This window comes from Pongo pygmaeus, chromosome 1 (genome assembly GCF_028885625.2).
Source record: "Pongo pygmaeus isolate AG05252 chromosome 1, NHGRI_mPonPyg2-v2.0_pri, whole genome shotgun sequence".
Lineage (NCBI taxonomy): Eukaryota > Metazoa > Chordata > Mammalia > Primates > Hominidae > Pongo > Pongo pygmaeus.
In genome coordinates, this window is record NC_072373.2 from 36,000,044 (window position 1) to 36,021,351 (window position 21,308).

Here is a 21,308-nt window from a genome sequence, read left to right on the forward strand (position 1 = left end):
CAGGGAGGTGGCATGGCTGCGCTGATAAATCCGCCGCAAGCCCGCAGACTCCACGCTTCCCTGTCGCCCAAGCATTTGGCTGGCCTGCCCGCGCTGCCTCCTCTGCCAAGCAAGGCACTGACTCCACAGGAGAACCGTCCTGTCGATCTCTGCAGGAATATAAGACCTTTTTTTTCCAAGTAAAATGTTCCCCAACTCTGCAAGGGAGGTTGGCAGTACATCTCCAACTCTGGCCTGTCTTTTTAATACCCCTACAATAGCTCGGTTGGACTGAGACCAGCTGTTGGTACATTACCATTTGTAAATGCTTAAAACAGCTACTCCTTGTTTTCTTGGCAACACTGACTGTGGAAAAAAAAAAAAAAAAAAAAAAGCTAGCTCCAGCCACTTCCATTCAAACATTAAGAACCACTGACTGCCAGCTTTGGCATGCACCAGCCATTGTTTGCACAGCTCTCTTCAACAAGTTTCTTGTCACCCCACTATTCCTCCCCAAACCCCCTCCCTATGAAAAGGAGAAAGAAAGTCAGCAGAGAGCAGTCCAGTCCCCTTTCCCTTCGTCCTAACTCTAGCTCTCACCACCCAGGTAGTCAGCCCTCATCTGAAAGAAGACAAGGGAGCCAAAGTGAACTCTCTTTGTTTGGTCTTGTCTTTTATCTGTTTCTGTACCCCTCCCTCCCCAGGGCGGTCATCATCTTACAGGCCCCCGCTGAAGATCAGCATCTCCTGATGTCCCTGGGAAGTGACTCCCAGGGTGATCTCCTCCTCCTTCTCCTGCCCTGTGACTGTACCTTGCCTGGAACTAGCATAGGGTCCCAGCGAGGGAGATAATTTAGGGGTGACAAGGAGATGGCCAAAGTCCAAGTCTCCCCTCCAGATGGGGCTGCCCTGAAAAGAGACTCTTGTTCTGGTGCATCCCTCACCTCACCAAAGCCCTCAGGTTTTCATTTGCAACCGGAGTCAGGTTCCCAAAGTCGATACTTGGCTATGCAAAATAGAAGAAGAATTGCATGAAGAATGTGGGAGGCTCTTTCCTGCCCCCCACCAGGCCCCCACCTGAGTGGCTGTTGGTAGGGACAGCGTCCAGGGCCACATACCTATCCAGCTCCCACGCTCCACACGCCTCAAGCGGTAGCAGCCCAAGAGAACAGGCGCTGAGGTGCCCAGCATGGCCGCAGCAGGGACAATAGGCTTCGTGTGCCATGTCTTCATGCCTTCTGTTCAATGACTTCCCCCCTCCAAGGGCAGTGGTGGCTGCATCTGTCCTTGTTCCTTTAGTGGGGTTTCTGGGCACAAGAGGGAAAGGTCTGTCAGCGTCATGCATGCTCTTGGAGATCAGTGAATTCAAGTAGCCAAATGTCGCAGCAGGATTCAAATTCCACACACAAGCTCCAAGGGGAAGGAGAGTGCCCAAAATGGGGCCCAGGAGGGCCAGCAGTTGGGGGGACAACTCAGCCTGAGACTAAAAACTCCCATGCTGGTTTTATGGAAATACGATAGAGTCATTTCCTCACACTGAGGTTAGGAACCCAGAACAGATAAGGCAAACCAACAGATAACCCAGACAGACTAGACAACTGGTTTAGGAGCAGGGCACACAGGAAGGAGCGACAGACAATGAGCCTGGGCCCTGCCTCTTGCCAGCTCAGCCACCAAAAACATCCATGTCTTGTGTCAAGGTCTAAATCACCTCATCTGTAAAAATCCAGAAGTTGAGTCAGATAATTGCCTAGGTCCCTCCACTTCTAGAATGCTATGCCATTGTCTTCCTAATTTTCTTTAGCTTCTGCTAATAGGAGTGTATGTATGCCCCACTCTAAAAATACCCAAGGTACAGAAAGTCAAACACTAAATTTGAAGGTTCCTTTAAAAAGTAAATTCTCTTAGTACATTAGATATCAGATTTACAAAAACCAACATATGCTCAACTTTTCAGGAAAAGAGAGTAAAGTCCTTTGAACTGAAGCTTTCAATTTCCAGGCCTGGTACACAATAGGCTCATTATGAATAATGTGTGTTGAATGGGACAAATTGGATGTGCAAAGTCGAGTCCCCAGGAAGCCTGCACAGGTGACTTAAGAAAACAGAAGTGATGGTGATAGGTCAATCTGGGACTAAAAATTGGCCACAGGCAATTGAAAGTCAGGCAATTACAATACAAATGAAAACCTTAAACCTATGGGTTTTATAAAACCTTGCAATGTGCTTATTACTACTAAGACAGAAAATACCCTAAGATTCCCTCAAATATGAGTCGGTCTGGCATATTGGATACAACTCCCTCCAGCAACCCTGCTACAGATAAAGTCTCAGTAGAGCTTTGTCTGGGATACCCTGATTAACTCTCTAGATCCTCTTCATGGTTGTTGAACTGTCTTCCCTACTGGGCTGAAAGCTCTTTGTGGGCTGGTGCTGTGTCCAGCTTGTCCATATTGTGTTCTCAAAGACTTGCACAAAAGGCGCTCTAGCAATAGTTGGTTGGTACTAAGGTAGTTTGAGAGAAAAAGATGCAAGAGCTGACTCTCTGCCCTCAGATCCCTTCCTCTCATTGTGTCTAAAGGCCTTGATGACTTTACTTGTAACATCTATGGAGATGGTTTAAAAAAATGACAAGGACACCTTCTGACACCAGAGAAAATAAGCAATTCCACAGTCATTAAGAGCCAGAGGTGAACTGAAGGACCAGGCCAGGCAGGGTCTCTGACCTCAGCTCTGACATATGGCAGCCAGCCACTGATCCCTCAGCTGGTTAGATCTCAGCTCCACAGAGCCATAGAGGGGACGTAAGGGAGTTGACTTTGCTGCATCCGAAATCCCTACCGAGTCCCCCAACATCTGCCATCAGTGATGAAGAGGCTGCGTGAAAGAGGACATGTGAGTTAGCGGCATCCCTCCTGGATGTAGATGGAAGACCTGCAAAGCCTTCAAGCCGCAATGGTGAGTCAGCCATAAACACAAGACAGCCAGCCCCGCTGGGATACAAACAGCAACAAGAACAGTAATATGGGCACTGTGTGCAAAGCAAGGCTCTAAGTACTTCATCGATCTCATCCTCATCACAGCCCTGAGAGGGAGGTATGGTAACAATCCACATTGCACAGATGAGGAAACTGAATGTCTTTGTCCATTTGTTTGCCATAAAGGAATACCTGAGGCTGGGCAATTTATAAAGAAAAAGAGTTTTTTTTTTTGGCTCATTATTCTGCTGGCTGGAAGACTGGGCATCTGGTGAAAGCCTCAGGCTGCTTCCACTCATAGGGAGAGTGAAGGACAGCCAGCATGTGCAGAGATCCCATGGCGACAGAGGAAGCCAGAGAGAGTGGAAAGGTGCCAGTTGCTTTTTAACAACCAGCTCTCCAGGGAATGACTGGAGTGAGAACTCCCTCCCTCCCTTGAGGACAGCACCAAGCCATTCATGAGGAATCCGCCCCCATGACCCAAACACCTCCCACCAGGCCCCACCTCCAACATTGAGGATCAAACTTCAACATGAGGTTTAGGGGCACAAACATTCAAACTACAGCACTGAGACACACAGAGATTAGTAACCTGCCCACAATTAGACAGCCAGAAAATAACTGAGTGGATTCAAATCCCAGCAGCCTCCACTCTTAACCGCACTGTCTTCCTGGAAGGCCAGCAGTAGAGCTCAGCACCTGTGAACAGTAGCAGCACTGAAGGGCTTGTTCACACCACACAGAGCCCTGTAGTGTCTAAGGAAGTGAAACAGAGGCCTCAGGAAAATTCCCCAAGTTGTCAACTCAGTGCACCTGTCCTGGTGAGGTCTGCTGTCATCAACAGCAATCTATTTAGTCAGCATGGAGCTAAGAGGAACACCCTCCAAGTCAGTACGTAGGTCCATAATGCCACCAGCTTCTTGGACACACAGGACATATGCATTCTACAAATCCCCACTCTGTCAAGTCCTCAGCTAGTGAGGAGAAATGCAATACCGTCTTCTTTATTTTGCCTATAACATCCTCCACCAGGTCAATGTTACCATATAGTATCAAATCTCCATTGAAGGCAGCATGGCATAATGGCTAGGAGGATGGAGTCAGGAGTCAGACCACCTTGGTGCAAATCCTGGCTTTACCATCACTAGCTGTGTGGCCCTGGGCAAGCTTCTTCACCTCTCTGTGTCTCAGTTTCCTCACCTATAGAATTGGAATAATAATAGCACCAACCTCCTGAGGATGTTGTGAGTATGAACCCACAACCTTCTCCTGCAAACACTGTCGTGTTCTTCTGTGCCCAATTTGCTGCCACACAGGCACAGTCCTGCCCCTAAAGGGCCTGGACACCACCTCTTTCCTATGTTCAGTCACTTATCATCATCTGTCATCTTCTATTTTTAATGTTACTGCTGCTGTCATTGCAGCAAACCCCCACTATTAAGAATTACATTCTTGACTCCAGAGCAGTATAACATCATGGGAAGTTTTGGAATCCAGGTGGAACCCAGTTCAAACCCCAGTCTGGCAATGTGAGATCTGGACCCATTATTCAGCCCCCCAGGCAGTAAAACATATGACCCTAAGCACAGGCTCCAAAGTCACCTGCCTGGGTTTAAAATCCTTGCACCAGCACCACTAACTGTGTGACTTTCAGCATGTCACTTAAAAGCACTCTGCTTCAATGTCCTCACCTATGAAATGGGGATGATACAAAAAATGTACCTTGTGGGGTAGTTGTGCGAACTGAGTGAGAATATAGCTGTACCTGGACACCTGCAAGTGAGAAGTGAATGTCAGCTATCCTCATCTGAAACCCAAGGCATTTCCTTGTCTGTAGAATGGAGATGGGGTGGCATCCTGGGGGAGGGAAAGTGGAGAGCCAGGCAGGGGCATCTGTGTGAAGCTCTGGGCAAAGACCTGGTGACAGTCGGCCTTCAATAAACCACAGTCCCCTCCTGCCCTCCACGCCTTCCCGTGGTGGCTTCAGTTCACCTCTGCCCTCCACAGACCTCCTAACCATCATGCAAGCCTCCAACCACAACACCTCCTCCATAGTCTGCCGAGATTCATCCAAAGACATCTTGGCCCTTCCCCACCACAGACCTGGAGGCTCCTCAGTCTCTCACCCCTCTTCCTCCTGGCTGCATGCCCTTGACCTCCCAGACCACAGATACTCGAGAAAAATGTCAAACCTTCATGATTTTCTTTACTATGTGCCGAACACCGTGCTGAGATTTATATATACATATATACATATATATATGTATTTTTTTTTTTTTTTTGGAGACGGAGTCTCGCTCTGTCACCCAGGCTGGAGCGCAGTGGCATGGTCTCAGCTCACTGCTATCTCCACCTTCCAGGTTCACGCCATTCTCCTGCCTCAGCCTCCCTAGTAGCTGGGACTACAGGCACCCGTCACCACACCCAGCTAATTTTTTGTATCTTTAGTAGAGACAGGGTTTCACCGTGTTAGCCAGGATGGTCTCGATCTCCTGACCTCGTGATCCACCCGCCTCAGCCTCTGAAAGTGCTGGGATTACAGGCGTGAGCCACCGCACCCAGTCGAGATTTATATTTTTATATGGATTAATTCCCCTGTCTTAGCTTAGTCTTCATAACAAAATACCATAGACTGGGCAGCTTCAACAAAAGACATTTATTTCTCATAGTTCTAGAGGCTGGGAAGTCCAAGATCAAGATGCTAGTTGACTCAGTTTCCCAAGAGGGCTGTCTTTCTGGCTTGCAGACAGTCACCTTCTCACTATGTTCTCAGATGGCCTTTCCCTGTGTGCGTGTGCATGCAGGGAAGGGTAGGGGTGGGGGTGGAGAGGAGTGTTCTGGTGTCTCTTCTTATAAGGACACTAACACCATCAGACCAGGGCCCCATCCATAAGACTGCATTTCACCTTAATTCCTTCCTTAGAGGCCCCATCTCCAAATACAGTCATACTGAAGGTTTGGACTTCAACATATGAATTTGGGGTGGGGGACACAAATATTTAGTCCATAATACCTCCCAATTAATTCTTTGAAGTGGGTGTAGAGTTTACTGATGAGGATATGAAATTCTTGCCCTGGAGCACACAACCAGCAAATGGGCAGTCATCCCAAAGGTCTACTTTCAAGGGAAGGGCCTCACACAGGTCATGTTGCCTGGGCACAGAACTCCCAAAGAGCCCCTCCAGGGCTGTGGAGATCCAAGATAAAGGGGGCTTCTGGTAGGAGGGGAGGGCTCCAAGGAAATTCCCCTCTCACCTCAGACTTTCAGGAAGGTTGCACATGACTCCATGAAAGCCTGTTTTAATTTTGAAAATATCCTTTCACGTTCCATCGACAGTGAACCAGGTAGACCTGGTCCCCATTTGGGGGGGACTTTCAGTGTAGTGGAGGGTCACAGATGAAAAGACAAACACAGTACAGAGCAGACGGCGAGACAGGAGACACTCAGCAGGACACGTGACCCAGCTTGGAGGCTCTGTGGGGCAAGAAGGAGGACACTTCACTCTTCCACAAGAGGCTTCGCTTATGCACTGGCAAAGGCTGAATGCCAATCTAACCCATGAAGACAAACAAAACTGGCCAATCCGTTTCGATTGATTTGACCATGATAACAGAGGTTAAGAGTACCGAGTCCTGCCTTCCACCAAAACGGCCTCAACTCAATCCATTTTGCCAGACCGTCATTATCTACCAGGGGCAAAGCCCCATGCTAGGCACCAGGCAAGCACTTAGGGATACTGAAAGGAGAGGCCCTCCCCACAGGAAAATGGCTCGAACGGGTGTCCAGCACAGCGATGAAAATGCCCCTTACCTTTGGCACTCTTTGATGGCTGAACTCTGAGATGAAAACCAAACTCAAACCTCAGGCTTGACCTTGGTTTGGCCTGCTGAAGGTCAGCAACCCCTCCTGCCCTCCCAGTCTGAGCTGGAGAGGTGAGAGGAAAAGACAGAAGGTTTTATTATACCACCCAGGCCACGCCTGCCAAGTTCTCCCCACAACCGCTTCAAAAAAAAAAGATGGAGTGAAAGGGAATCGGAAAAATGGAACCCCCTACATCCCAGAAATATTACTTTCATGAGCTGTATGAATTATTTAACAGACAGCTGAAAAGACCAAACTCAACAGAAGAATACAAAAAACCAGCCCGCCGTACAGACACCTTCCCCGAAGCCCATGACAATGAAATGTATTTTATGCCGCAGATCAACATGCCAGAGAAGGAGGCTTCGGAGACAGATGCCCATAGGGATCATTAGCCCCTTATCTCTCAACCCTTTGCCACCAGCATCCAGATCTCTGAGCCTGGGCAACCCAGGGGGAGAAAAGCTGAAAAGTGTGTATATTGTAAGTGTTGGTTAAACAACCCCACCGTATTCTTATTTGCTGGAGGTTTTAGGGAGCAGATGTAGGACTGGCAGGGCTTGGAGCTGGCGATATTGTTCTAGCGCAATCAGAGCCAACACGGAAGGGAAAAAAGCCACACACACAAACACAAAAAAGCGGCATTTGGTGTGTGCGCCTGGGTGTGCACACTCGCCTCTGTGCCATCCCCTCATCCAAGGTTCCTTGGAGTCGAGCTGACTGATGCAAAACCAGTCTGGGGCCCAGCCAAGAAAAACATAACTTCTCACAGAAGCTGCACGAGGGTGTCTCTCCATGCAGCTCAGCTCGCTGCAAGTCTCCCCTCCTGCAGGCGCGAGGGGGCTGGGGCGGCGACTCGCCCACTGCAGGCTTGGTGCTATCGGTTGCTAGAGAAAGGGCAAACAAATGGAGAACCAACTATAAAGGCGGCCAGCAGCAGCGAGGCAGTGCTGCAGCTGCCAGGCAATAACTTAGATAGTTACAGCTGCCATCACCTAGTTCATGCAAGCTTTTTAATATCTTTTGGCAGCTCTCGGTGTCACAGCACAAAGGGAGAGTTGGCACTTCGCAGCACACTTTGTTTGACATAACTGTAGGCAGGACCCAGCTGATACCTTCAGTAAAGTGGATGGGTTTGCTCTTAAGGTGCATTTCAGCAGATCAAACGGGGTTTCTCCCCACCGCTGCCTCTCTCTCTCTCCTCTCCTGCCCCCCTCCTGCTCTCATTCAGGGCACGCAACACCCCTAAATCACATGTTGTGAATTAGATCAGATTAATGGGGGGACTCGGCAGGTGCAACATAAGGTTGGCCCCATAAGCACCCAGCTAAGGAGGAGAGGCAAGCAATGCACAGAGGACAGGGAGCAAAGAAAAGAAGGAGTGAGGAGGAAAGAAAAATACTGTGCTGCAGGACTCGTCCCAAGCCTCACCAGGAGATGTGGTGTCTGCTCTCCCACTCCTCCACACACAATTTTAAATAAATCAGAATCCCACTATCTTGCTTCCTGCTAGTCACTCTTTAAAGTTATTCATCGCTTGGCCACACACCCTCTTCCCAGTCCCACAAGAACCCAGCCTGTTCCAGGTATCTCTCTGCCCAGTTGTGACTGTTCCGAGGGCCAATCGTTAAGAAAGCGGTTTGCAGAAGCACTTCCCAAGCCCTACGAGTTGTCATGACAATTTCCTGTGATCCCTCCGCCGAGCCAGGCATCCTTGTTTGGTGGATCCAGGCGCCTTGCTGGGGCTGGAAATGGTGTTCCCTAAGACCCCACGGCACAGATGGGCATGAAGAGAACATGTGGGCAGAAGGGGAGTAGAACAGGAGCCCCGAGACATGAGAGGGAGAGAGGTGGGCAGACGCCCTGCCCAGGCTGAGCCGCGGCTGCGGATGGCGGAAACACTGAGACGAGGAAGGAGAACCATCACTGCTCTGGTCTCAGCACCCCGTCCTTTCACCCCGCAGTGCATTTCCTTTTGTTTTTCTTTTCCAGCTACATTAAGGAATGATTGACAAATACAAATTATATATTTTCAAGGTGCACAATGTAATAATTTGATAAATATATACATTGTATAATTATTATTATAAATTAATCAATACACCTATCACCGCACATAGTTACAGTGTGTGTGTGTGTGTCTGGTAAGGGCACTTAATATTTACTATTTTAGCAAATTTCTTTTTTTTAACTTTTATTTTAAGTTCAGGGGTACATGTGCAGGATGAGTAGGTTTGTTACACACGTAAACATGTATATCATGGGGGTTTGTTATACGGATTATTTCATCGCCCAGGTATTAAGCCTAGTATCCATTAGTTATTTTTCCTGATCCTCTCCTTCCTCCCGCCCTCCATTCTCCAGTAGGCCCTATTGTGTGTTGTTCTCCTCGCTGTGTCCATGTGTTCTCATCATTTAGCTCCCACTTATAAGTGAGAACATACAGCGTTTGGTTTTCTGTTCCTGCGTCAGTTTGCTGAGGATAATGGCCTCCAGCTCCATCCACGCTCCCGCAAAGGACATGATCTTGTTCCTTTTTGCAGCTGCATAGTATTTCATAGTGTATATGTACCACATTTTCTTTATCCAGTCTACCACTGATGGACATTTAGGTTGATTCCATGTCTTGACTATTGAGAATAGTGTTGCAATAAACATGCACATGCATGTATCTTTATAACAGAATGATTTCTATTCCTTGGGTATATGCTCAGTCATGGGATCACTGGATCGAATGGTATTTCTGTCTTTAGGTCTTTGAGGAATTGCCACACTATCATCTTCCACAATGATTGAACTAATCTACACTCCCACCAAGAGTGTGAAAGCGTTCCTTTTTCTCCACAACCTCACCAGTATCTGTTATTTTTTGACTTTGTGATAATAGACATAGTAACCGGTGTGAGACGGGACCTCACTGTGGTTTTGGCATTTCCTTTGTGCATCCCTCCAAGCAGCTGCTCCAGTTGCCTGCAGGATACCCTTGAAGGAAGGCACTAGGAAGACAGGGAGAGGAGGAGCCACAGGGTTATCAAAGATGACAATGGTTTATGTGTTTGCTGGAACGGCCATAACAAAGTACCACAACCTGGGAGGTTCAAACAACAGATACTTATCGTCTCACAGTTCTGGAGGCTGGAAGTCCACGATCATGGTGTCAGCAGCATGAGTTCCTTCTGGGGACTGAGGCGGAATCTGTTCCAGGCCTCTCCCCGAGCTTCTGGTTTGCTGGCGATCTTTGGCATTCCTTGGCTTGTAGTCACATCACTTCAATCTCTGCCTTCATCTTCACATGGCACCCTCCCTGTGTGTCTGTCTCCAATTTTCCCCTTTTTATAAAGATATGGATCATATTGGATTAGGGGCCTACCCTCCAATGTGACCTCATCTTAACTAATTATATCTGTAATGACTCTATTTCCAAATAAGGTCACATTAAAGGTACCGGGGATTAGGACTTCATCATATGAATTTGAGAGAGACAGAATTCAATCTATAACAATTGAAGATCTACATGTACCAGGCCTTTAACAGTCCTGTGAGGTAGGTGTTCTTATTCCCATTTCACAGAGAATGAAAGCAGGGCTCAGAAAGTTCAAGGGTCTTGCCTGAAGTTAGACAACAATAGGACCGTCTGACCACAACCACCCAGCCCTTGCTGAGAACGTGGGGGTTGGCCACTGCCACACTTCTCCCCTAGGACCCTAGCAGGGAACTCTCTCCCCCTCAGCCTTCTCTTGATGAGCCACCCTGTCTAGGGTAGCCTGGCCTAGGATCTCTATCAGATCCCAGCATAAATCACTCACCAAGCTGTGTTTTCTCCAGAATGAACATGGCAGGTGACCTGTGAGGTGCGCCTTGGATGGATGTGGGAGGAACGGCATGTTGGGCTAGGGCCTGGTTCTCTTATGCACATGCTGCTCTTGCTTGGCAAGATTCTTCACTTCTTCTCAGCTCTAAAGGAAACAAAATATTCTGTCCTTTATTCTCACGCATTCATTTCACGAATAAATAAATATGGATATATAAAATATGGATATGCATAACCATAATTTATTTATTAAATAATAAAATAATGGTGGGGCAGTACCTGCTATGTAGTTTGGGTTCAGTAAACATCAGTTTCCTCTTTCCTTTTCAACACATTTCCAAACTTTCTCTCCCCACTTTCCCTGCCCTTTGCTCAGGGAGCACAAGCTTATTATATCAAGACGAGAAAAACACGAATGCAATTTAGCAAGCAAAGGCTATGTGCCTGCCCATCCCGAAACAAATAACTAAATGTATTTATTGATCACTTACTTCATGCCAGGCATTTTTCTAACCAATGAGTTGAATTAATCCTCCCACCAGTCCCATAAGGAGGACCCATTATCATCCCCTCTTTACAGATGGGGAAACAGAACAAAAAGGCAAAGTCACGTGGCATGATTCCTTGAATAAAGCCAGTTATTCTAGAACTCTATTTTTATTTTACTAACTACAGTTTTACACTCAGAGGGAGACCTAAATTAGGAGAAAGTCACAGTTGTGGTTGTCTGGTAGGTACTGCAATTATCAGCTTACAACAGCGTACCTCAGTTCCTCAGACGGCAATGCCTCCGTTAGCCAAGGTTGCTGAGTGGAGGGCCCTCAGAGCTGCCCTAACAGGAGCTGGGGAAATAGGTCTCTCAAGGGGCTTAAACCTTGCTCCTGCTCTGCTATTTGCATTATTCTTTACTTGCCAAATCCTTCTTCCCTATATCGTGTCAAAGTATAAATCGTTATCCCCAAATGCCAAGTTTTAGGACTAAAGTCCCAATGTGTAGGATTTTCCTATTTATTCAAGGTTTGTGGAGATGCTCTCAAGCTCAGAGGTAGGGCTTCCCCATGAAGGTAAGAAACATATTCAGCTGCCAGTTCTCTTTCTCCCAAACTGAGCAGGAATATTTTTATTTCCTATTTTCCCACCCCCAATCAGAAATGTAGCACCTCTTAGCCTTGTTGTATTGAATGATTTTAGCAGTTTCCAAAACAAAATTAAATACAGCTCCAGCTTGAGAAATGTTCCACCTCCTGGAGTCATGGCATTTAGTATTATTATTCACTTATTATTATTCAAAACAAATAAGAATGATAAAACATCAGTTGGAGCCATTCCAGGACAGAAAGAACTGGAATATCTAATAAAAACCATAGTATTCCACAAATAGAAAGTGTTAGAAAATGCAGAAAAACAATGACAAAGGACATTGTGCACCTTCTCCTCAAAACACAGATCACCTGAAACAATAGAGCAGCTCTAAACGACCAGTGAATCTGACACAGAGAGAACTGTTTAGGGTACTCCCAGTTCAAACGTCAGAAAGATCAAATCGATGGGAAGCATGCAGCACAGAGTAGGGCATGATTTTTACTTTCCTTCCATCTCTTGTGAATTTCAATGGCACTTCCTTCAAAAAGTCTGAACTCCCTGCAGCTAAGGAGAAAAGGTTATCACATTCAGGAATTCTTTGCTTTCCACTAGAAAACATCCAATGACCCCCAAGTTCAGGAAGTCTCAGAGCCTTTAAAGCACATTTCAGCCTGAGCAAATGTTTAACTCCAACTTGGGAAAAGTCACAGGATGTTGAAAACCACTAACATCCCAAGACTGGCCTTCCCAGACTTACCTTCCCAGAGGAGAATGTGGCAGATTAGTGGTTGGGCAACTCTTACTTGGTCCGCAGTGCAAGGTGGTCAGGAGTGTTACACAGATTTGAGAAGCCAACCTTTGCTGAGGTCCCCCTGACCACAAGCCCTCCACCTCATTCTTCTCCCTGATTGTCTCCAGTCCTGTATTATCTCGCACTACTTCCTCCAGCCTCTTCTGAAGAGAGCCTCATTCCTGAGATGCCTAACTTTGGGGGTGTTGATTGTTTGTTACAAAGTAGCGGGGTTTACTTGTATGGTTCACTTTACCTAGATCTATTTCCAGAAAGAAAATAAGCAGAGACAAGGCAAACCTGGGGCCCCAGGGGACCCCCTAACTGTCTGTCTGCCCACTCTCTGCACTGCACAACCATCAACTCCCACTGCCATTTCCAGTGTAGGGAAGGATAGAAAGGGAAAGAGAAGCAGAGCAGGAGGTGAAATCAGAGGAAGTTTGCATCAATTTTGAAATAGGATGAGGAACTGTGGGACCAAATCTTTTTTTTTTTTAATTCTCAATAATGTACCTAATTCTTGCATGAAATCAGGAAAATTGTCTTCCACCATTGCATTACTAATGATAGCTGAAATTTTTTAACACCTCAAGATCATTAAGTATGAAAATTTTAAAAAAATAGAAACAACCTAAATATCTAACAATTGGGAATTTGCTAAGTAAATCCAAATTATTGAATACAATGCAATAATTCAAAATGCAATTTACAACGATTTTAGGGACTAGGGAAATGCTAATGACATAACATTTAGTTAAAAACAAGATTCATTTACATACAGTTTAATCTCAGTTATACAAATATGAAAACATATACAGTACTCGATATTGTTTTGTCTGCCAGTATCTACTTTCTCTGTCCTTGTTTCCAGCTTTTCTGGAAACTTTACACACACACACACACACACACACACACAGTTGTCACAAGAGGAGCCATTATACACACTATGGCTGGCCCCTGGCCACAGCTGATTGGTCCAGGGTGGACATCTGACCCAAGCCAGGACAATTCTCTCCTTCCCCAGTAATTCTGGAATTGGAACTGAGGGAGTCTTTCTCTTTCCAGCAGCAGAAACGATAGGACAGCATGCCTAGTAGTTGCAGCTGTGGGCCCATGTGTCTGGCCCTGTGGGCCAGAGACCCCGCAGCAGCCAATCCATAAAAGTAGAGCGGGGAGGAGGCAAATGCAGAGAGGAAGAAAAAGTTAGAGAAGGAGTGTCCTGACAACACATAGGTCCCCCTGTCTTGCTGTTTCTGAGCCCTGGCCACATTTCTGCCCTTGGGGTGCATGAGACAGACAACCCTGGATCCTTATAATCAAGCCACCATTTTACCTAGGTCCTTTGAATTGGATTTCTGTCACTTATAACCAAAAGAATCCTAACCAATATGTGCTCCCTCAAATGCCCAATTACTTATACAATCTCCTACATCCCTCAACATGTTCTTGGGGGTGGGGGATCCGATGACAAGTGATTTCTTTTTGCTTTTCTGTGTTTTCCCCCAAATTTTCTATTATGAACACTTTTATTAACTGGCATTCAGCATTCACCTCGAAGTCTACCACCGTAATTCACTTACAACAGATATACACACTTTGCACGAGGTTAAGAGAAAATCTTATCAGAAAATATGTATTTATTAAATATGTGTGTATATGTGTGTATGTGGGTATATACGTGTGTATGTGTATGTGTGTATATATGTGTATGTGTGTATGTATGTGTATATGTGTGTATGTATGTATATATGTATGTATGTGTTTATGTGTGTATGTGTGTATATATGTGTGTATATGTGTATGTATGTGAATATGTGTGTATGTATGTGTGTATATGTATATATGTGTGTATGTGCATGTATATGTGTGTATATGTGTTTATGTGTGTATATATGTGTGTATATGTCTGTATATATGTGTATGTGTATGTGTATATATGTGTAAGTATATGTGTTTATATGTGTAGATGTATGTATGTGTGTTTATGTGTGTATGTGTGTATATATGTGTGTATGTGTGTACGTGTGTATGTGTGTGTATGTATGTGTATGTGTGTGTATGTGTATGTATGTGTGTGTATGTATGTATGTGTGTGTGTGTAGTAATAGTTGTTGTCATTGTAGTAGTAAATATATGAGACATAGAAACCAAAAATCCTGGAAACTGTTCGCCTTTTAAATTTTCCCTCCCCATCACACGGGTTCCTGGAGGTCCAGGGTCAAGACCTCCCTCCCAGAGGCCTCTGGAGCTGTGTTGCAGGCCCTTCCCTTTCTGTCCCCAGCCTAGTCCCGACCTGGTCTTCAGGCCACATTTCTCATTCCAGCCATTCTGGGATCTCTAGTGATTCATTATCCGAAGGTCAGCCATTTGTACATCTCAACAGAAAGGGCAGGAAAACTTCTTCCACCTTTCCACGTGGTGTGACCCCGTCTCTTTTCTTCCCTTGCTTCTCAAAGTCATGGCCATTTTGGAATTTTGGACTCTCCTGGCCTGCTCTCCCTCTCCACTGAAGCTTTCAAAACCTCTATTCTTTGGAAGCCCAGAGCAAACCCTCTTCTCTCACCGAGAATCAGAAAACTTGGCTGGCACACCCCCTAGTGGTGGCCTAATGAATCCCCCTCAATTACTATAGGGTACAACCCCTGGGGTTTCTCAAAGTGTGTTCCATTGGAACTTAGTTGTGCAGAAAAATAGCCTAAGAGAAAAGTATTGCATGTTAAGTCAGATTTGAAAACACGGGGATAAATAAAAGTTATCAGTTTGCTTTAGTGGAGGACGTCTTCAATTCTTTAAATATACTAATGAACACTGTGAATCTCACTGATCCAGATTTATTTGATTGAACTTTTGTGAAATAATAGGATAACTACCATTTATTGAGCATTTACTATCAACCATAGTATTAGCATTTATAAATAGAGAAATTGATACATGAGGTGGTCAAATAACTTGCTTCAGTTAGGTTCACATGACACCAAGGCCCATGCTCTTAACCATTACAAGATCCTGGCTTTATGTTTGCTCCAGGATATTATTCTGCAAATTCTACTTATACATGCCACTGTTATTCCCTATATTACCAGTCACACAATACTGCAGATTACCTCTCTATGAAACAAGAAAAGCAGGAACCTTCAAAGGATACAGAGTTCTCCCTCACTGCCCTTGGGAAGCTTCTGGTTTCGGTGGCAATAAAGGGAAATTCACTGTCTAAATGCCACAAACAGATCCTTCTTGAAATTATCAGCAAAGGGGATGTGATAGGGCATCGTGTTAAGGATCCAGATACATATTTTCCAATGATACTATGGAAGGTGCAATAGGCTACTTTTTTATTTCTTCTAAGAGAAGCTTGCTTTTGAGCCCCAAATACTTGTTGGCCTGCTTTTATAAGCAATAGGATATTCTGTATGGATATCTGGTTTTATATCTGTTAAGAAATGGAGATGATAATATGCCCCCTCGTGTTTTTTTAAATTGTCAAATACATAATATGTTGTAAACCTTAATTCTGACAGCATAGGTTACTTATGGGTGGGTTTTCTTTTTTTGTTGTTTTGTTCTGATTTTTTATTTTTTATTTCATGTAAAAGAAACCCAAAAGTAGTTTATTGACATACATAACTGAAAAATGTAGGCTTCAGAAACAGCTGAATCCAAGGGCTCAAATGAGACCGTCATTAAACCCAAATGCATCATGCCATACTTGGATTTTTAGAGAAAGGAAATAGCACATAGTGCTCTAAATATGTCCTGGTCCCTTGTCCTAATTAACATAGAGAAATGTTCAGATAGTTGCATGGATGTCAGGATTTGAGGATGGGCCCCCAACTCCAACACTGGCCCTCCAGCTACCCTTGTTAAATATCTGTGTAAAGACTTGATTTTTCCATCTGTAAAAATGGGCATGCTACCCGTCCTTTTTGACCTCAGTGGAAGCTGAAAGAAGTTGTGAAGTTTTCAGATGCTTTTTCTTTCGAGGATTAGATATTGTGATAATTTTTTCGCTATTAATGTTCACGGAGACAGCACTTCACACTGGCAAAGGATTTTCTAAGTATTTATTTGTTTTACAAATTTATCACTTAAAACGCCATAATTAGCCTGTCAAACATACACCTTCAACATTACAACCACAGTTTAAAGCCAATCAAGCCACAAGGGAAGAGAGGGGAATATAGATATTTATTTATATATATTAAATATGTATATGTTTGTATATCTATCCTTCTATATTTAAATTCACATTGTGCGTGTGTGTGTTTGCAAGACACATATAAATGGCAAATAAGGAAACTTAAAAAAAAAGAGCGATAGATGGATGGTCCCAGATTTTAATACCACCCCCAAGGTAGAACAGGTGGTAAAAATATAATAAAACATGTTGCACAGAACTTGTCATGAATTTTAAAAACAAAAACGCCTACAGACCAAATAAACTGCTCTGACACTGGGCTAAATCTGAAGTTCCCAAACTATTTTAAATGACAAAGCAGAAGTTCCCAAGAGAGGGAGTTCAACAGAAATGGTTAGAGGGCAATTGCTGCTGAACTCACACAGAAAAAAGCTAGGATAGACGGGCAGACACCCAGCCTGCTCCCCCTCGACAGGATGGGCCACACGCAGATGCCCAATCCCGTGAGGCCAGGCCTATCTATGTGCAGGACCAAAGGGCCTGTTGACAAAGGCCTCAGGGAGCCTCCTGCACCTACATTCCTGCCTGATAGGTGGTTTCTCAATAGATCTGAAGGCAAACATTTGGGGCATTTGCCCAGAAGCTGGGCTTATGCTTGTCAACAACCACTTTCAGGTGACCTGTTAGAAGGTGGGCTGGAGGCCCTGGCCCAAGTGGTACAGGCAGACACCCCTGTCTCAGCAGCACCCACCTGCACAGGCCCCACCCATTCATTCATCACAACAAGCAGCCTATCCTTTATTTTGAGTCAACAGTTTATGAAGAGCTTCCACTTCCGCTGCCTGTCTCCATTACGACAGAATTCCTGGGAGCTGCACAGCAAAGATGGCAGGACTCCATTTTGCAGTAAGGAAGAGATGAAGTGATTTGCCCAAACTCACAGAGGTGGAATGACAGACAGCTCAAGATTTCTGACTCCTGTCCAGTCCTGTGACTACTGGAGTATGTTCATGAAGACCCTCCAGGATGATGGTGAGCAGGGAGTGGGCATTCTGGTCCCCCTCCCCCAGACTCACAAGTTCAAATGCCTGGAGAGGTGAGGTCGGGAGTGGAGGAGGTCAGTGTGCTCGGCAGCTAACCGGAAAGCCTGTGCCCCATTTCAGTTCAGGCCGCTGCCTTGGCCCAGCAGGTTTATGTTATGCAGAAGTGGCAGGGTTTCTTATTTTGTAAAGTGAAAGCCAGAGATCTGAATCATTATGTAAAATATCTTCATTTTTAAATATTTGCCAACCACTAGGATAACTACTATTAAAAACAAAAACCAAACAACAACAACCAGAAAGTAACAAGAAGATGTGGAGAAATTAGAATCCTTGTGCACTGTTGGTGGGAATGTAAAGTGGCTCAGCCACTATGGAAAACAGCATGGCAATTTCTCAAAATATTCAACATACAGTTACCAGATGATTCAGCAATTCCACTTTTGGGTATATACCCAAAAGAATTAAAAACAGGGACTCGAGCAGATATTTGCACACCCATGTTCATCACAGCAACCAAAAGATGGAAGCTGCCAAAAAGTCCCATTGACGAATAAACAGATCAACAAAATGTGGTGTCTACGTAACAGTGGAATATTATTCAGCCTTAAAAAGGAAGGCAATTTTGACATGCAACAACATGATGAGCCTTGAGGACATCATAATAAGTGAAATAAGCCAGACACAAAAAGACAAATACTCTGGTTCCTACCCTATGGGAAGTACCTAGAGTGGTCAAATTCACAGGGCCAGCAGGTAGAATGACAGTTGACAGGGGCTGGGGGTAAGGAGGAATGGGGAGTTGTTGTTTAATGGGTATAGTTGCAGTTGTGCAAGAAAAAAAAGTTCTGGAGATTGGCTGCACAACCACGTGAATGTACTTAACTCTATTGAACGGTGCACTTAAAAACAGTTAAAGAGATCAATGTTATGTGTATTTTACTACAATTTAAAATAACCACACTGTATGAATCTAACAAACCCATCTGCAGACTGCTTCAGGTCACGGGGCACGAGTTTGACATCTCTGCCCCATTCTGGTACTCAATGCCACTGACCTGTCCCCAACCCCAAAGGCCAAGATGCAATCCATTAGAAGAGGGTCCATCTAGAGTACAGTCTCCCTACAAAGAGGGTCAGCAAACCTGAGTTTAAATCCTGGCTCCAACTCGCGCTAGCAGCAAGACATTGAGCAAGCCAGTCATTTCATTTCTTCGAACCTCAGTTTGCTCATCTATTGAATGAGACTAATAACACTTCCCTTGTTTCCTCGGCCCTCTCAGGGCTCTGGCTCAGTAAGAGCATGTTGGCCTCCAACCCCATTTAATACTCCCATACCTCTTCCACTGAAGGCCATTCTCTCTCTTCCCATACTGCAGTGTGGTCATGTGTTGCCCCATGAAACTGGGGGCTCTCAGTTTAGGCTTGACCATTTTATACATCCCAAAGTGCACAAGCCTGTAAGTGCCCAACAAATCTTATTGAATCAAACAGTTGGCCAGCCAGCTTACTGAGCACTAATTATGTGCCAGACATTCCACCAGCTGCTGAGGAGATCCACAAAAAATCATGTTCTTAAAGATGTATCCCGGTTGTGGAGACAAGATGCACGCAAATAAAATAAAATAAAACAAAATAAAAAAACAGAGAAGCAGGTAAGGTCCAAAGTGTCTTAGTATGAGCTAGAGCCTGGCATCCCACCACCCCTGAGAAGGAGGTAAGAGAAAGAAGAGTTCTTTCTCTGTCTTTTGCACAGCATCTTTTTGAGCTTTTCTTGGCCCTGGAGGTTAGAAATTCATCTTCCTACATTGCAATTGCTTCGAGATAAGACCATCCTATGTCCTCAACACAGGCACCATAGTGAGTGAGAGCAGAATTCGGGCAGCTCTCCTAGACAGCTTTGGTACCATCTTACACACTGGCCTAGAGGGTTTCTTGAGGAAAATGCAGGCTGGACCACTGTGGCATCTTCCTGCCTATAAAGCCAGGAGGGCTGAAGCTCTCACTTCCCCCCAACCCAGGCCCTCAATTCTCACCCCTGATTAAATGGACAGTTCCCTGAGTAGACCAGGTCGCAAATATGTGCTAATTCTCTAATCTGGCTTGTCCTTGGAGGTTGCCTCCCCATCCTGCTGGAGGCACCAGCTGCCTAGGGGAGCACAACTGAGAAGATATTTGGCAATTATCCAGTTAATTTGATCAGTGGAGACAGCCAAACAAATAATCCAGGCCAAAAATGTCCAGATCAGCTGTCTACATGGATCAAATTCCACTTCACTGACACCACACAGGTTCAGCCCTAAAGAATGGGTTTCACTGAGAAACACATCCCAGTATCCCGGCATGCTAGACTGCACCAGCCTTTAGTGGAATTGCGAGCTTGGCTGCATTTCTCTGTGACATCCTTTCCATTCCCATTCAGTGCCCTTCCCACCCCCAGGACTTTGGCCCCATAGGGCCAGGGGTCTTTGGTAGCTGTCAGGGACTAGAATATTCTTGTGTCCATCTCCTACTCTGGGTATTTGAAACTCATTAGGAAGAGACTTTCAACATCTGAAATGCCTTTGAAAATTAAAGGAACAGGAATGTAATGGTAGAATGTCAGGATCCAAACAAGCCAAGGTTCAGGAAGGTATGAGAAAAGAAATCTCGCTCATGCCCTATAACTTCAACCATCTTAGAAGTTGCCTACTCCATACCACCCCCAACCCACTCTTCTCAGGTCTTATCTGTAGCGTACTGACTCCTCAGCATGACAGAAGAAAACTTTGGATCAATTAAGATCAAGTTCCACTATGTAAACAGAAAATCCCAAATCTCAGAAGCTTATAGACAAGGACTTAATCTCTAACATAAAGTAAGTTCAGAGGCAGACAGTACGCAACTGTGGAAGATAACACACCTAATTCTGACTTTGCTATGGTGGGCCTCAGCCTTATTTCCTGCTAAGGTGTTGATTTGGAGATACTACATATTAATAACTCCTACTTCATCTTGCACATAAAAAGCGACAAAACTTCAAATTATAGGAATCTCAATCAACTTAGATTGCAGGCTGCAGGCTGAGAACACCTCCTAAGCAAAGCAGCATTTCTCTCCATATCTGCCCGCAGACTGGCCAGCTTTCTTTTGCAGGACTTTGCTATAAGTGGCAAGAAGGAGACAGCAAGCCAACACTCTTGCTGTCATTCTGAATTTTTGCTGCCATTTCCCCTAAAGCTACAGCTTCAGTCAACTTATGGTTTGCTTTCCCAGTTACAATAGGCAACAATTCAATCAAATGCTCTAACAATGCACAGCAAGGGTCCCCAGATTTCTAATTTGCAAAATCTGAGCTCTAAATATCTGCCTTCCCATCTCCTCCCCTAAGTCAACAGCACATTTTAAGTTATGTTTCTTATAGGAGCCCCCTCCCTAAGAATCAAATTCTCTATCACTTTAGGATGAAGTTCAGCTGTGTATAGCAGGCGCGGCACTCACAAGGATCTAACCTCTTGTGTAAAAGAAGCCCAGAGTTAGACAGGACTGGAGGCTCCACAGTCATCAGAGATCTGGGTTCCTTCCGCCCTTCTGCCCCAAAACCCCTACAGCATAAAACCCCCATCATTAAAGCCCCTTCATGCTGTGAGA

General features: G+C 45.1%; 1 long non-coding RNA gene across 1 annotated transcript in view; it reads right to left on the bottom strand.

Annotated features, from left to right (window-relative positions):
* Window positions 1–9,020: 9,020 nt before the first annotated feature.
* LOC134740330 (uncharacterized) overlaps window positions 9,021–21,308 on the bottom strand; it is an 83,022-nt gene continuing 70,734 nt past the window's right edge. Inside the window, exons 3-4 of the long non-coding RNA XR_010127723.1 lie at window positions 10,626–10,775; window positions 9,021–10,148 (exon numbers count right to left, since the gene is read on the bottom strand). This is a non-coding gene — a long non-coding RNA (uncharacterized LOC134740330). The remainder of the gene's footprint in view (window positions 10,149–10,625; window positions 10,776–21,308) is intronic.